Below are 17,274 nucleotides of genomic sequence, written 5' to 3'. Positions count from 1 at the left end.
GTAATTTTTCAAAAATTCCAAGAACAATTCCACTTGGGTTATCACTCAGGCTACAATCTGGGCAGCATTCCGGGGTTGTTAGAGAATAACTGGTTGTCTCCATTCTTGTTCCCTGCTATGACCAGTTAATGGGAGTTCCGGAGAGTGCCGTTCTCTGCCTTGGCTGAGTAAGGGTTTCTGGTACGGTCAAGGGGGGTTCAGCCATCCAGCTCATTACTGAAGGCACTGTTGGCAGCTGTTGGCAGCTTCTGGGGTCGTCAAAGGGGGAGAGGTGCACCACCACAGCGTGGGCCATATGTTGGATTCCATATGTTGGAATATTTTATAATTAGAAACTGTGATATATATAGATATATAGGTGACTTGGAAGTAATTTATCAAAATTACTTCTTTTTACTTGCTCGTCAAATTATTTTTTTCAAGAGGATAAGTACAGGTTCTTAAAATGCTTCTATGATCAGGGCATCATAAGCCTTCCTTCCTTCCTCTGGACTCCCTTTTAGCTTTGGTTCACACTAAAACCTTTGTTTAAATCTCATCATGACTGGGGTGTTTTCCAAGTGAGGAGTCTGTCTGGAGACTGTTACAGTCTCAAATTCCATTTTATTGTATTTCAGTGTGGAATATCATGGACTGAGTCACAGATCAAATCCCTAAATTGTTAGCTGTTCAGATTGGGTCATAAGTGGAATGATACCTTGCTGACCTCCGTGAATGTTGCAGTATTGATTTAAACAAGGCCGAAATAATATCTTCTACTGTTATCAAACTATTATAATCTACTTAGCCTGAATATTCCAAACCAGCAGAACTTACAGGAAGTAAATACCTCAAGTGATCATGAAAGATTACTGTTCTTGTTATTTGATAAATAAAGGAAATGTATTTTATAAATGTAAAAAATACAAATTGCTCTGTAACCCTAATCAAAGCTACCTGCAGGCTGTCGTGATAAATTTATAAACTCATAAAAAGAGGTATAGAAACAAATGAATATTCCAAATTATGTACAAAGCATAGTTTCAAATGTCAGGACTTTGATTTTCTTTACTCAGGAGAAACTTGCTGATACGTGATCTACACTATTCACATAAAGGATGTGAATCGGTAATGTTGTGCTGTCTCTGAAAATATTTAATAATGGGAAAGTGCTGTTTCGCATTACCAAAATGTTACTGTTTTAAATTAAACGATACATCTTTTGAGCTGACAATATGCTGAGACTTATATGTAATGTAGGAGAAAAAAGACAGTCTGATTTCATTCTCACCTAACAATAATTTCTGAAAGGTTCTTTTATGCTGGTATAAGCTCAATATTTAGTTTACTATCTTACTAAGAAACATATTGTGGTGTTTAAGAACATGACCTGAATTAATCAATCTCACATTAGGTAATTTAACTTTCACAGCTAAATAAGGAGCCTTGTCACTCTAGAATCAATGGAAAATTGAGTGTTGCCTTCAAAGGTAAATCAGACATTGCTTACCTCTTTGCAGATCCTTGAAAGCCAGGAGTGACTAGATCTTTCTTTAGGCCCACTGAAAGGCCTCAAGTGGGGTGAATTTGGTTTTAAATGTGTATGGCCTTACATCTAAGTCGATTTTTGTGTCTGAGCAGTTCTAGTGCATACAGTGTCCATACAAAATTTTGTGAAACATCCTGCATAAAATAAAAATATTGTTAGTAAAATAATACTTTTGTGTTATCCCCCTTTTTTTTTTCTCCTTAAATTATTTCACCACTTAGGATATTAAAAAACTTTGTGATATGGTCAAGTGGATGTATTTAAATTTTTAAAATATTGCTGGTTTTGTTTGTTTTCAATGTGGAAGCCACTGTTATCTTTCAGAAAATATTGAAAGCAAGACCTGATTCTGTCTGCCCCTGGATGCCCAGTAAGTATGTTTGGTGTTAAGTAAAAGATCACAAAAGAGCTATATTCTTAGAACAAAAAGGGTGATTTCCTGCTTAGTTCTCGGGAACTGGACAACTGGTGCAATCCATAATTTTGAAGTCTTATAGTCTATAAACAGTGTAGCTATATGCAAACTGTGTGTTTAGAATAGTGCCTGTTCTAATTCCTGAACTATATGCAGGGATTTTTTTGGAGACTGATATTTGGCCCAGAGACCATTCTAACGATTTAACAGTGTAGGTGAGCAAGTTCCAGCCACCATGAATGTTCTCATGTGTGTTTAATTATTTTTTAAAAGACACATAATCAAGTTAACTAGAATAACTGTAGCTGTCTGGATCTCTCTTACTGAATGTGGGCTGGTGCAGGCAGCATCTTATCAGATCCAGAGGCACAGGTAGTTCAGCATCCTTAATGCTGCAAATGTCTAAAACCCACTGCAGGTTCATCTGAACTGTAGCTAGTTTCCTGCAGCAGTTTTGCAAATTTAACTAACTAATTTTGTAGTTCATGTAATTTGGCAGAAGGTGCTTGGGATATACCTTAACCATAGGAGCAAGAATAAGACCTGATTCTCTCTCTCTTGTGAAAGTTGTAAATCTTGTGAAATGTTCTAAAGCAAAGTTTTGCATGTTTTTTAGTCTTGCCATTATATTTACCTGTGAAATAGCTTTACTGTTTTGTTTTTTTATTGGAAGGTGTTAGCCCTGTGCCTTCTCTGTTAGTGGCTGCTGAACTATTTTGCAATTGATGAGTGGTATGTGCTTATCCTTTGTAACTCATCCTAGGTCATGTCACTGTACTTTTACAAGTATTATTTTTTTAACCTTCTGAATCTTGAACCCAACTTTGGCCTTTGAAAATTACATGGAAAACACCTATTATAGGAGCAGCAAGGTGTGGTGTAAACAAATGTTGCTGTCTCGTGCAAATTCTTTGACAATATTTATCTCCAGCTATTTTCTTAAAGGTTTTTCCAAAGTGAATAAATCCAATGTACAACCAAAAATCCAATGTAATACCAAGAGCATGATAAAAGGCAGGCTGTCAGAGATAAAAAATACACACTTGTTTCTGTGAAAGTCATTAATACTTTCAGTCTTCATTGCTTTTCTAACAGGAGTTTCTTCCATTTTGTATGGGCTTTTTGTAGATGATTTATGTTTCTGTCCTACAGCTTGCCTAAAAATATATTTTTTCCTATGTTTTCCAAATCTTAGTTTGAAATTTTATTTTTTTATATTTTCTTGAACTTTCTGCTGTGTTCTAGTCTTTTCTTTTCATAAATTGCATCCTACATGCCACTTGATTTCAAGACACATAATCTCAGAGCTGGTGAGGACTGTGATAGGTACACAGAAATGAACTGAGAAACAGGAGAAACAAAATGTTATGCTGCTGAAGAGAACAGACTTGAAAGCGTGTGTTGGAATATTTAGGTCTTAATGAGCTGCCATATCACGCACTGTGAATGCCTGAATAATAGACTTTATTATGCACTTTAACTGATCAGCTGAACGTTGTCTGTTTCCAATTACCATAAAAGTACCGACAGAAAGATAAGTTAAAAGGTACTTTTGTTTGGTTGTATTTTGATTTATTTTTTTTTCTTCAAAGCAGTTCTATTCTTTTGTACTCCCAAGCTGTGTTAATTTGTAACTAGATAGCTATTACCTAGTGTAGCTGTATAACAACATCCTGTACAACAAAGGATGCTTTTCAATGAGAGGGTGCAGCTTCACCTGCTGGGTATAGATTCACTATCGATGGTTTCTCAACTGCCAGCATCCACTGGTGACACATTTGAAATAACAGATTATTTCTGTAATAAAGAGTTGTTTCATGTTAAAGAATGGACTGCACTGTTGCTGAACAAAATAGAGGGGATGTGAAAATACCCATATTAACAGACAATCAGAATACTATCAGTTAGTCATGATTAAGCCAGCATCATAAAAGATCTTTAAAAGTATGAGTGTAGCTTTCCTCCATTTCTCAACCTAATTGGTAATCTTTATGACCCTCTTTATTTGCAGGCTAGATTAAGATGAGTTTTCTTCCATTTGCTGAAAGAAAAGAGCAAGTCTAAGTGAAGATATCCTAGCTTGGTTGATATACTAGGACTTTTTTAAACTGCTGTCACTGGAATGTATGTTTGTACCTCTAAATTACTCCAGGCTGCATTTGCAATGATCCCTTTGACTGTAGTGTATAGGAATTTACCTATCTGTATTGCATCTTTCTTTGATAATAGCCATGCCTTAGTACCTTTAACACATGAAGTGAATAGAATGATTAGTAAAGAGCCAGGGTAGGCAATAAACTAAGAGCTCTAATATTCACTGTTCACAGATTGATGAAAGTGCTTGCCATCAATCTGCTTTGACTGCTCCTAGTTCAGTTGGCTGTGCATAGCAACAGACTCATAGCATCCTTTCCAGAATCTCCCTTGAAAAGTTTACAACTTAAGGGTACTTTTAAAAAGCTTATCTATATATCTTTGCTTTACTGTCTTTTAAATTAATCTAGGTGCAATTTTATTTTTCATTTAATGGTGCAAGGAAATCAAAAGGAAAAAAAAAGTTACACAATTCCTTTTAAAGATAATATAAATAAATAAATAATTTATAAAATAAAGACATTCAGATGCTATTAAAGTTTCAGGAAAAAAATCCATGGGGTCAATCTAGCAGAAGTTCCATTAAGTCTGTTATTAAATTATTACTACTCATGTTCTATAAGGTATCCTGCAAAACAGGTACAAATGTGACCAATTTGCTTTTGTTGGAATTCTGAAACAGAATCACCTAGACACCTAAACAACTTCTAACTGAAAGCAGATGTAAAAAACTCATGAAAAGGTGGTCTTACCCATATTTAGATACTTTGCAGTTACTCTTGTACTTACTGGCTTTTATTTCACATTACCAATGAAGATTCAGTAACTCAATTTTAGGTTTAGATTTTGTTACTGTTACAGGTTTATTATTAGTAGTAAGTGTGAGAGCACCAAGAAAAATGGTCCATAACTTTAAAGATTGCATTGTCTAAACAGTAAATAACTGTTAACATCTGTATTTTAGAGATTAAAAGTCCAACAGCCTTCATAACTGTTAGAGATAATTCTACAGATGTAATGGAAACTGAATCCAAATAATTAAAATATCAGTCCGCTTTTATGAATCATGTGCAGCTTATCCTTAAACATAGTCATTTGCAATATAGAGTCATAGGGTCATTTAGGTTCAGATCATCAAGTCCAACCATTAACCAAGCACTGCCAAGTCCACCACTAAACCTTGTCCCTAAGAAACACATCTATGTGGTTTTTAAACTTCCAGGGATGGTGACTCAGCCACCTCCCCCTGGGCAGCCTGTTCCAATGCTTGACCACCCTTTCAGTGAAGAATTTTTTTCCTAATATCCAATCTAAACCTCCCCTGGCACATATCGAGGCCATTTCCTCTTATTGCCTGCTACATGGGAGAAGAGACTGATGCCCACCTTGCTACAACCTCCTTTCAGGTAGTTGCAGAGAGCAATCAGGTCCTCTCTGAGCCTCCTTTTCTCCAGGCTAAACAACCCCAGTTCCCTCAGCTGCTCCTCACAAGACTTGTGCTCCAGACCCTCCACCAGCTTCATTGCCCATCTCTGGACACACTCCAGCACCTCAGTGTCTTTCTGGTAGTGAGGATATTCTCAGCCTTTTGGCCAAGATCAAGTGTAGTGTAGTGTAGTATGTATGTTGTGCGTGCATATCATCAAATTCATAAAATCCTGCTAACTTTGGGAGAGAGTAAAAATGCTGGAAAGCAAGCCATGTCTGTGCTGTGGAACGAAGTCTTACACAGAAAATGTATGCAGTGAAGTGCACAGAGATTTAAAGGTGAGGAAGGCTTTTGGCAAATACATTGAATTTGGTCTGAATTTTTAACTTAAAACAGACTGTGATGTATGAAGCTTACTGGAAAATGTTTATAAAGATGTATTTGTTTATCAAGACTGAATGTGATTAATTGTTTCATTACTCTTTCCTTCTTTTGCTTTAAAAATAGAAATACTTTCAGGCGTTTTGTGAAGGAACTATCAACATTTCTTAAAGTCACAAATTAGAAAAAGTAGTCAGAATATAACTGTTTGCAAGCTACAAGAAACACTTAAAAATGTCTTCATATACCAACAAAAATAAGCATAAGAATTTTACCTTATTTTCTTTACAACAACTTTGTTGATATAGTTGTATCATTTATGGTGAAATTACACACATATTTTTTTAAAAAAAATAAGAAATAAACCCCCATACCTTCATCAAAGCAAATATGAATAGTTTATAATTATAATTATGATTATGAATAGCTCCTAACTGGAATTCTATGTTAGACCAATCTTATGCTGCACCCTTTGTGATTTCAATTGTGACACGAGTGTCCAACAACTTAATAGGTTTCTTGCTCTAAGCAAAATCTGTTCATAGCACTTAAAACACTGCCAAACACATCAAGACAAATTAATTTAAAAATATTTAATCATATTTTATTCCTGCAGATCTTATTTGTGAGTGAAGGTTAATGTTCTGCTTTCATTTTGATAGAAAAATGAACTCATCAAAGTAAATTCACTTATAAATTAGCTTACCTGTACCCCTCTAAAATTTGTGGTCAGAGATATTTCTAATAGGGCTACTCCTTTCTTCTTTCAGTGAAGTTTAAATGTGGTTATTTGGCCAGAGAGTATTGAATTTAAGTGAACGGGAGTTAAACTAGTTTAAATGTCTTTGTCATATAACCTGTACTGGTTACATCACTTTTGACTTTGAGTTACAAATGTACTTCTCCAAAAACAAATCCTCAGTGATATCTCAGATCTATCTCATTGTAATCCTGTTAGAAAGAAACATTTCCTGGGTAATGGACATTCTAGAGATCCTGCAGAAAGAATTGTATGTAGCATAACTTCTGGACTCAAGAGTACTCCTTGTGTTTTGCATTCAGTACCAACAGAGAATATATGTTAGTTTAACAACAATGGACCATTCAATTCATACTGCAAAATTATTGTAAAAGGGGCCTAAGTTCTTTACCCGGGAGACCAGTATATCAAAAATAGATGCTTTTCTTATCAAAGTGAGAACTCTGACTCTCAGAGAATGAATATCAAATTAGATGACTTCTCAACCTGTTCTTATATGGTTGTCTTGTTAGGATGAAGTGATAGGATGTTCTCTGATGTCTTGACAGCAACACAAAAGCTGTTTTAAGAAGAAAAATAGTGTTTTAATCAGTACATAGTAATATATAGCAGGCTTTCCTAATAACTACTTTTCTTTCCTGAATGTATATAGAATCACATTTTACTGGGGTATATATTTCTAATGGAGGTCAGTATTTGCTAGCACTACGAAAACATGATGATATGCTAGCTCATATTATGCATTGACAGAAGAAGTAGTCAACACAGGGTAGACTATAGCCTAGAGGTTTTAATTGGCTGCATTTTTAGTATTGCCAAAAAATGCACTGTAAATATATAACTTTTATTGTGCTCAAAGAACATACTTCAAGCTGTGAAAAGAGTGATCCCTCTTTTCATTGGAACACTTAGCAGAGCTTTTTTGTGCTATGTCTTTCCCTGCTGCCAGCAGAACAAAAGGGATGTAGCTGGAGGAGAAGATACATGTCCACACAATGTGATGAACCTCAGGAGTGTCACCTTTGCTGTGCAGCCACAAACATATAGGGCATGAATAAAATCTTGGAAATATCTTACTTGTGAGCACCCTACACACTCGGAAATGAGAAGACATTTTAAAAATAACCCTTAAAATTACTTCTAGTCTCATGACAGATGAGTTAATTACACAACTTCCATGACTTTCACTGATGCTCTTAGAAGACTGAATGTGACCAGGTGTGGGTTATAGTCACGTTACAGAAAAGGTAGTTTTCTGGAATGTAAGGAACACTGTTTCAGCTCATCAGTCCATAGGTATATGGCACAGCACAACTCCAAAGCAGATAAGTTGACAAAACAGGCTTCCACATAGCTTCTAGTGCTGGTTCAGATTGATAGCTGGGGTAGGAGTCAGCACAAAGGCTAGGCACTGATGAAGATACTGATCAAAACACATGTCATTATGTGGCCTCATTCAGGTCTCTTAAAAAGGATATTGGCTCCACTCCCTTAACTTCCTGTGTTGGTGAAAGATGCCGCTGTTGTAGCCCGTAACATGTTGCTTCTGAACTAGTGAAATATGCCAGTGTACATACACAAGTTATGGCCTGTGCAAGGCTAAGTTCAGGGCTTATGCTGACAGTGGGGTGAGAGGTGGGAAGTATGTAGTGTGAATGAAAAGGCAGGAGCAGCTTGAGATGAACAACATGAAAGAAAAAGGATGAGATATGAATAATTTGTAGAGGGCTGGAGGTTCCAGCCATCAGTAAGGAGGCAAAGGTGTGACATGTTAACAAGCATCTTGCTGTAATGCTTGTAATGATACCACTCCTCTAAGTTAGCTGCTGTGCAATGTGGCTGTCATTTCAGGTTTCTGTGAAGGAGAATAGTGTGAGTGGTTCTGGGAAAAAGCCTCATTTAATTTTATAACAAGCACTTCTTACAAAAATGAAAGTGGCTAGCATCATATGTTGTTTATTTAATGACAAATTAGATCTCAGAATGTAAAATCTCAAAAATTAGTTTTTGTTTTATTTTGTTTTTCTTTTTTTCATGGATTTCCATTAGGAATAGTGAATAAACTGTACACCTCCATGAACTACTAAAAGTAATATGGAAGAGTGAGGGAGATGAGAACTTTGCTAATTCCAAGTAATTCAAATGAAATAGTTTAAAACTGGGATGCTATTTGCAAACTCTGTAGATATCCTGCCTCAGTGTTATGATATCAGATTTTAGTAAAATAATTTTATGTACCAAAGTCCTACTACGTCTCATCACTTGTATCTTTTGTTTTCAATTTTGTCATCTAAATTCTGTGTATTGGGGCATTTAGTTATTTTCTGTGAATAAACACTGAGCAGCTATATATATGTATCCTCAAAACCCAGAAGCACCTTCTCATTTTAGAAGGGGCTCCAAAAGCAAGCAGTGCCTGATGCTCTACCACTGTATATTAACATAGTATCACCGAAAATAACGAAGCTGAGCAGGGCTACAACAGCGGATGGTAGAAGAAGAAACGCCAGTGTGGGACAGACTTCAACTTGATGACAGGATGGCATAATATCTGAAAGGTGAGCCAGAAGATAGCTACTGTCAAACAAAATGTATGCAATGCATTATGTTCCACCCCACAAATCCTCCCTCCTGCTTTCCTTCTGTAGTTGAAAAAGGAGCACTGTCCACAGCCCCATTACCCATTACAACCGGGAAAACTGAACTTTCTAACAATTTAGCCTCTTTTGTTTTCTGTGTTTTGGTTTCTGTTCATTCAGATAAATAAATAAAAGCTCTCATTAGTGTTGTGTAATCAGCCTACAATCAGAAACGGAAAGGGAAGATACTGACTGCCACTTGAACTACATAGTGCTTTGTTCTCTTACAAGACAGTATGGTAGTCCCTGTTCTGACAATAAATAAAGGATCTTTATCTAAAAGCTGTGCAATAACTAGCTGTGTGCCTATTTCTGTGCTTTGGCTACCTGAATAGTGAAAAACCTATTGATAACAAACCGGATCACAGAGGTTTAAAAGATTGAAAGATAGGCCAAGTGGTTGCTAAGCTTTTAGATTTACAGCTGTCTAAGACCTGACTGAAATCATAATGACAAGGGATTTTTACTCAGCATGCCTGCTATGTTTTTTTGAGAAATCAGGTATCTTAGACAATGTCTGTGCCTATGTGCTGGACCACCTAGTAGTATACTCCTGGGGCTGGTTTCTATTCAGGGCACTTTTATGTAAGCTCTGGATCTACATATCCAGGTTTATGTCATGGCTACCTCCAGCACCCAAATCCTGGAACTGGGTACAGGGTCACAGATCTGATAATGCAGTCATATCCTGAAAAGACTTGCCAACAGTGGAGTTATTTTGTTTTACAGAGCACAATAACAAAGGGTGATGCCTGCACTGCTTTCAAATGGTGAAACCATAAAGTGCCAGCAGTTTCGTCTCAGTTTCATGTAAAGATTCAGAATTTAAGCTCAGAATTAAAACCAATATCCTCCAATTTGAAACTCATGCAATTGAAATTGAAATAAAAGTTTCAATTGGACATCATTGAAGTTGATTGTCACTCCAAATGTTAGAAAGTAAAGGCAAGGTGGTTCGACAAGTAGTAGCACTTCGTTGTTTTTACCAATTGGTTGATTTCCTTCATTCTTTTAAAGTGCATGACAGTCCTTGGCTGTCTTTTCTGCTGCGTGAACACACTATACTGTTTGTGTTTCTGTACAGGCCAGATGAACAGAAGATCTAGTTGTGTAAGATCAGCAATGAGATTAGAACTTATTTAGAAAACATCATATAAAGACCAGCCAAGTAAATCAAACAGGCAAAAATCATGTGAACAAAAATGTCCTGGACTGGATTTGCAATGATCTTTCAAGTCAGATAAAAGAAGGGAGTAACTGGCCTAACCTTCAGGTGGAACTGCAAAGCGTATACCTGCATAAAACAGCATGCCTTTTGCATATGTGGAAAAAATATACTCCTTAGCAAGGGCTGAGATGTTCTCCAAGAGGCACCCTTTCTATACTCTCTTGAATCTGTAGCCATGACATCTGTAATGCTTCACTGTTTTCCTGTCACAGGCTTTCTTTATGACAGAGTCAGCTGATAAAGAGCATTCTGAACTGCATCGTCAGAGATAAAGGTCCTAAGTGAAATTTCCTTTTTCTTAGCAAGTTTTCTGTGGCAGGTGTTGCAGAAATTACAATACAGCACAATTACAGGTGTTCTGCTGTTCTGCCCAAATTTGATACTGGCTTTTTAGAAGTCAGTCCCCAGAGACTCAATGAATAAGTGATTTTTAAAGTCAGTAGAGTTTCACTCTGGCTCTTAAAGTTGATGTATGCCTGTTTTAATGTGCATGAGCCAGTTTATAGCTCTCTTGCCTCCAGCTTTCTGCAGCTAAAGTTGGGCCACCAGCAAGAGGGGTGGGTGTGAAAAAAACACTCTTGAGAGCCCTACAGTTATAAACTCTATCCCATTTGATAAACAGAGCAGAGATTACAGGTGTGAGGGACACGGATCTTAGCCCATTTTTCCTCAAGCACATACCCTAACACAGATGAGTTAGGGCTGGACATTTTGGAGCTCCACAGCTACCACATTTCCACTGGCATCTCTCCTCCAAATTAATAGCTTGGAGAAGGGAAAAAAAGAAGAAAAAGAAGAGTACAGGAGAAATACGACTTTTTCAGAATGAAATTACCTCATCAGGACATGAGTTAGGAAGAAGTAAGATTTCAAGTAGCATGAACATATGAGTTTGTTTAAGCACATAATATAACTTGATGAAGACAAAATAATTTTTCCACTGAATATAAAGGAAGGGCCAGTTTAAGATTATAAGAAGATAAAAAGGGTTGCACATGGTCAGAGCAAAGGACCATACAGTTCAGCGTGGTGTTTCCAGTAGTTGCCATATGTGAACACTTAGGGAAGAGTAAAGAACTGGGTAAAAATAGTATTCTTTCTCTGATGGCTTTCTCAGCCTCAGGACTGAGCTAGATGTATTTAGCAAATCTAAATAGATTTGTTTTCCATTAGTTTTTTTTCAATCTTCCCTTGAGCCTGTGTAAAATTTAGAATCTATTATGTCCTCTGGCAAGGAGTTCAACAAGGCTGTTATTCCTTATTTTAAGTGCCATCTTTTACCATTTGTTTTCACCCTAGCTTCTGTCATCTCTTTTCCAAGCTGAAAAAGTCCTTGTTTACTTAGCCATCCTTTGCTTGAAAGCATTCCACTCCTGTAATCATCTTTGCTTCCCTTATCTGATTTTTTTGTTATCTTTCCTAGGGAGACAACAGCTGCACAAAATGTTGAAGATGTGGGCAAACACAAAATTAGATGGTAACTTTCTGACTCCAAGTTAGTTTGCCTTTGGTGGTGAAGTGGAAGTTGCCTAATCACATTTTACAGATATTTGCCTTTCCCTGCAAATGTAACTAGTTCCGTTTTGTACCTTGATTCTCAGAGAGTTTTTGAAGTTTGCATCTTAAGCACAGAGGTGTTATAAATAAATTACAATCATATTAACTGAGTGTTTACAAGTCATAGCAAAACCCTTCAGACACTGCTCTACAAAGCAAGGCCTCTGTTTACAAAGAGTGGCCAAATAGACACTCCAGTGAAATTTAAGCAACATCAAGTTTATTTTTTTCTTAGGATTGAAACTTGCTACTACTTTTCAACTTTGTCACAGAGAAGAATGGGTGAATTTTCAGGACAAAAGAGTGAATGAATAGCTAATAAGCTGATAAAAATACTAACGGAGCAAGCTGTCTTTATTCTGAAAATTAATGCAACTAGGGCTTCAAAGTCAGTTGTATACTTCTGAAACCTCTACCCAGCTTGTTTATCTGCACAAGATGTTGCTTGTTACATCTGAAAGTAGAATCAGTCCTGGATTTTGGATGACATTGCACAAAAAAAGAAAAGGGATGAGAATATTTAATTAACTCTTTAAGGTCTGTTATCTTGCTTCAGGAATATAAGAAACACAGCAGAGGTTTGCGCTCCCTGTATCTCTTTTTCTCTCTTTATATAAAAGTTTCTCACAAGTATATAGGTAAAATATACCCAATGTTAACATACTTTGTCTATGCAAATATGTCTTTCTCTGAATATTCTTTGTGAAGGAACATCTTCTGCTTAGAAAACAGTGCTGGAGCTCTCAGTGCTGTTTCCTGCATGACCATCCAGTATAATCTTCCTATATTAAGAAGTAAAGAAATGTCTAGTTTATGAATACAGAACTGTATACCTGTCCATAGAAAGAAGATTATACAATGGAGAGAATATGCTCTCTAAAAGTTGCTTTGTGACTAGGTAGACTTTGGTGGAGAACTGGCAAGATTCACTTTTTAAAGTTATCTAAGTAAAACTTTTATCAGTGTTACTAAGTTGTTTGGTTTAGATGTTTAAGTCCTATTCCCAAAGAAAATGGCTCAATGAATGTACTTTGTTCTGTTAAATAATTAAATTAGATGTCTAATCCACTTTCTTGGGCTTTGTCCAGCCTAGTCACATGTACTCTTGGTATATACAAGAGAGACTTTTGATTAGGAGAGGGTTCCAGAAATCTCTGACCTGTATGATACAATGAAAGGCAGATCCTTGAGTAACCAATTTACTCACATTGGCTTGAAGTTCTGTTATGTATCTGACAAGGCAATACAATATGAGCCCCTCAGTTTTTCCTTCACATCAAACTCCTCTATCCCACAAATATCAAACATTCTAGAGCACAAGCAGGATATGCAGCTGCCCAATTTACAAATCCACAACAGTCTATTTATATTTGGCAAACTTCAACCTTAAATGAAGGTACTGAACTAAAAAAAGCTATAGCATTCATCTGTGAGATGGCTATCAAAATGATATGGTGGCTAGGGCCATGCTTTGACTGGTAGTCATATAAGCATTCTCACCCTGAGTTTTTAACATGGCAAACTCACATCACATTTACTGTTGCTGCATCTATGGCTTTGACCACAGTGACAGATTACATCTGCTGCTAACTGCATGTGTGAAAATATAGCTGAGTTCCTGCTCAAAAAGAAGTGAGAGATTTTGTTTCAAGTCTCCACAGAGCATCTTTCAGATTGCAGACTGTGGTAAAGGGGATGCTATCTTCAATGTAAGGAACAAAGCAGCAAAGAACTTGCTGTTTCTAGAAGACAGAGGTTCTTGGCTGCTACCAAGAGGATCTGGGAGGTCTTCAGTCAGGGCAGAGGGGAAATACTGAAAAAGCCAGAAGAAAGTGTGGGACTGGAAGAAACAAGAGGCAGGAAAGGGTACTGTGTAGGTAGGATTCTCCTGGTAAGCCCTGTAAGTGACTGCTTTATGTCTGGCACTGACCAGCTTTTCTCCCCCATCAGGCTGAGAACTAAAGATGACAGATTTCTACTGTGCAACTGCAATGAATGGAGGATGTATCCATATATCAGAAAGGGGTATATATGACTCCCAGTTTAGACCTTCCAGCATGAAAGTTTGGGCTAAGATTGACTACCTTAAGTATCTTTTCCACAATATGTTAGAAAGCATATTTCCAGAGTACAAAACAGCAATAAGCTGGCCATTTCCCAGTGTATGAGTTTTCTCTCTAAAAGAGAGTGGGAATGCATAGGTCTGCTTTGGATATTGAAGGAAGAGCTGTTGCCTCCGGAGGTGATTGAAGCAGTGTAATTGGTTTGGGAGAAATTGACTTGGAATAAATGGATGGACAGAATGAGAAATCTCATAGATGAAGGTTTTAGAGAAGGAATGGGAGCGCTTAGAGGTGAAGGTAAAGTGAGGCTGCCAGTGAAGGCAAAGGCAGCATCACGTCTGACGTTTCCTTCAATGGTACTGTGATGTCCTCTCAGTGATGTATTCTTTCTATTTGGTAGAGCTGCCCCCACTCTATGGTGCCCTCTTGTCTTGCTCTAGCCTTCCCTATTGTTCTCTGTAGTAATTTGCTATCCCAGTGTGGAAACCAAAGAACCATGGGATCCAGTGCTATCCACACTGAAGTAAGTGTAAAGAGCATAGTGGGTGCTTCTGGATGTATCACCTATGTAGAGGAATGAAGGTGGGTTAATTAGCATTGATAATATGATAATATGATAATACAGCTGTGGGCTGGCTTCAAGGGTGCTGGGTTGGCTGATGTAGACAAAGTGCAGCTGTGGCTGGTTCTGTTAAGAGGCTGGGCAGCCAATGAAGAGGGAACAGCCTAGGAAGAGAGGAGGAAGAAGCAGAGAGTGTGTGCCCTGCATGAGGAGAGACTAGGAGAGGGCAGCAGATGGACTGTCATGAAGGTTATGTTGGTATGTGATGGTAAAAGACCTTGTTGAAGCTGGCTAGTTTTGAGAGTGCTGTGACACATATAGATGGTGTTCTCTGTAATTTCCAGCATCCTATTTATAAAGGTGCTGGGTTTTCCCTTATGTTAGGCTTGTTGTACTTTAAACTTTAATTGCAAGCTCTTTAAAAGTGGAGGCTACAGTAGATGCCTAATTTTCATTGCTAGTTCTAGATAGTACTATAACAACTTGAGGTTATCTACTAATGTCCAGTTATAGTGATTTGTTTAGTGACCTGAAATGCAACATTAGGAAAAAGTATAAACATTTTTACTTTATGCTAATATTTATGAAATATTAACAATAATCTTACAGTTGAGAATTGCTTTCTTCAGTCTTCTGTATTGCCTTATGCTTCATTTTATGACTGTCCTTATTTTGTTCATTTCAGAAAATTAAAATTCCTAAGAAGTTTCATGGGTTATTTTTAGGTCTGAAACAGTTGTCATCCTAAACTGGGTAGGAAAAAAAAAAAAAAAAAAGGAAAGAAAGAAATGTAATGTCTTGCTCGGAGCCAATTTCCTACCTTTTTTTTTTTTTTTTTCTTTTTTAACTTATGCATATTCAAAGCAAGCTAGAAGTTAACATTTCCTTGTGGTAAAGTAGCTACTGCTTTTTAACATTGATTATTTGCCATAGTATTCAAGCGTACCCCCTTTTCTGGTGATTTCACTGTGCTGAATTAAGCAAGAGTGTGTGTCCCTCCTTTATGGACTAACTGGTGGGTGGAAACAAGCTTTAAAAAAAATTAACAGCAGAAATATGTGCTCTTGCAAAATGTATTCAAGGATACTTGCATATGCAAGTGCATGATAACTTCCTGACTTACTAATATTGCAAAGATAGTGTTACATTTTGGAGATGCTGTTAAAAATCCTTCTGGAAAATATGATCCTAAGTGTTTAAAGAAAAAAAATTATTTAGGTAACATTCATTTCTGAACTGAATCACTTTAAGGAAAGTGTGTTACAGCACACAGTATGTACAGAGAAACACCACACTAGTTTGATTTGAATAACTAAATCAGTGTTTCTCAACTGGCAATGCTTTTTTATTTAAATGAACCTCTTCTTCCATTTACAACACAAAAGAGATGGAATGGTCACTACCCCGTGATGTATTTGTGTGAAAGGCATTCATTTTCAGTGTTGTGAGGATCATTCCTCCTTGACTGGGCCCAAAGACTTAGAGTTAAAAGATTTTAATCTGTTCCTCCTAGGAACATGAATTCAGCTACTGACAGAGTTCAGATCTGTCTGATTTTATATGCAACATCAGGGTGATTTGGGTAGGAAAAGAAAAACAGTGCTGGGAAAGCTTTTTTGTACATTTTTAATGGGGAAAATAAGTGTTTGCTTATCTGCTTTGTTTAATTGAGTTGGGATTATAATTGTTCAAGTTTTCATTCCTGACTGCTTTTGTAATGGGAACAGTGGTTGCAGTGTGTTTAATCTTCCTGGGCTTTGCTAGATGCTTTAGTCTACCTTTTATGAAGGATTTACATTTTATATTTGCCCATCCTATTATTTTTAGAAGAAACAAAAAGGTCCCAAAATAAGCCCATCAAGCAAGGTTCTGAACAGTTAAAAGGAAAAGATTTTTGTTACATTAAGGATTTGTAAACTGAGTATAGCAAGGTTGGCAGGGGAAGTCAGGAAAGTATACTCTGAAAGGGTAGCTACTATGGTTTAATAGTAGATGGCATGCAGAAAAGAACCAGTCTAAAAGTTTGAGATGCTTTTATTCCCCAGCAGAAACCACAGAAAAAGGAAAAATAAAATGAAAGAGAGCAAAAGTATAAAAAGATCTTTAAAGGTAACAAAACGTATGGCAGGGAAAATGGAAATAGTTTAATTTAAACCACTGTTTAATAGACCTAAAGGATTTAACTTGGCTTGTGATCTTCTAATACAAGTGGTTTCTCGCTCAGGCTTTCTATTATGGATAATAAATGTGTCAGACAAATAAGTGCATCTGGTATTTAGATATAAAGGTAAATTTTAGAAACATAGCTAAATAATTTATTTATTTACCCTTATTAATTTTATCTCCTGTCTATCTGTACAAAAATGTACATACACTATTAAAGATAAAGGGAGAGTACAGAGTTAAAAGAAAATCCCCTCTGGTCATAAACTAACCTGTAGCACTGGGAAAATAGGAGGAAATGTTACCTGAGGAAAAATTATTCCATAAATAGCTAATACATAGTGTTGCATCTTCTACCAAAACAGTTTGGCTGTTACTGGAAACAGACACTGCACTAGGTGAGCAGAACACTTAGGGGTTCCATAGTGTCTGTTGCAGTGTTTATTTTATGTTTT

Source organism: Falco biarmicus, chromosome 3 (genome assembly GCF_023638135.1).
Source record: "Falco biarmicus isolate bFalBia1 chromosome 3, bFalBia1.pri, whole genome shotgun sequence".
Taxonomy (NCBI): Eukaryota; Metazoa; Chordata; class Aves; order Falconiformes; family Falconidae; genus Falco; species Falco biarmicus.
The sequence above is the reverse complement of the archived record's forward strand: the minus strand, read 5'-3'. Positions refer to the sequence as shown.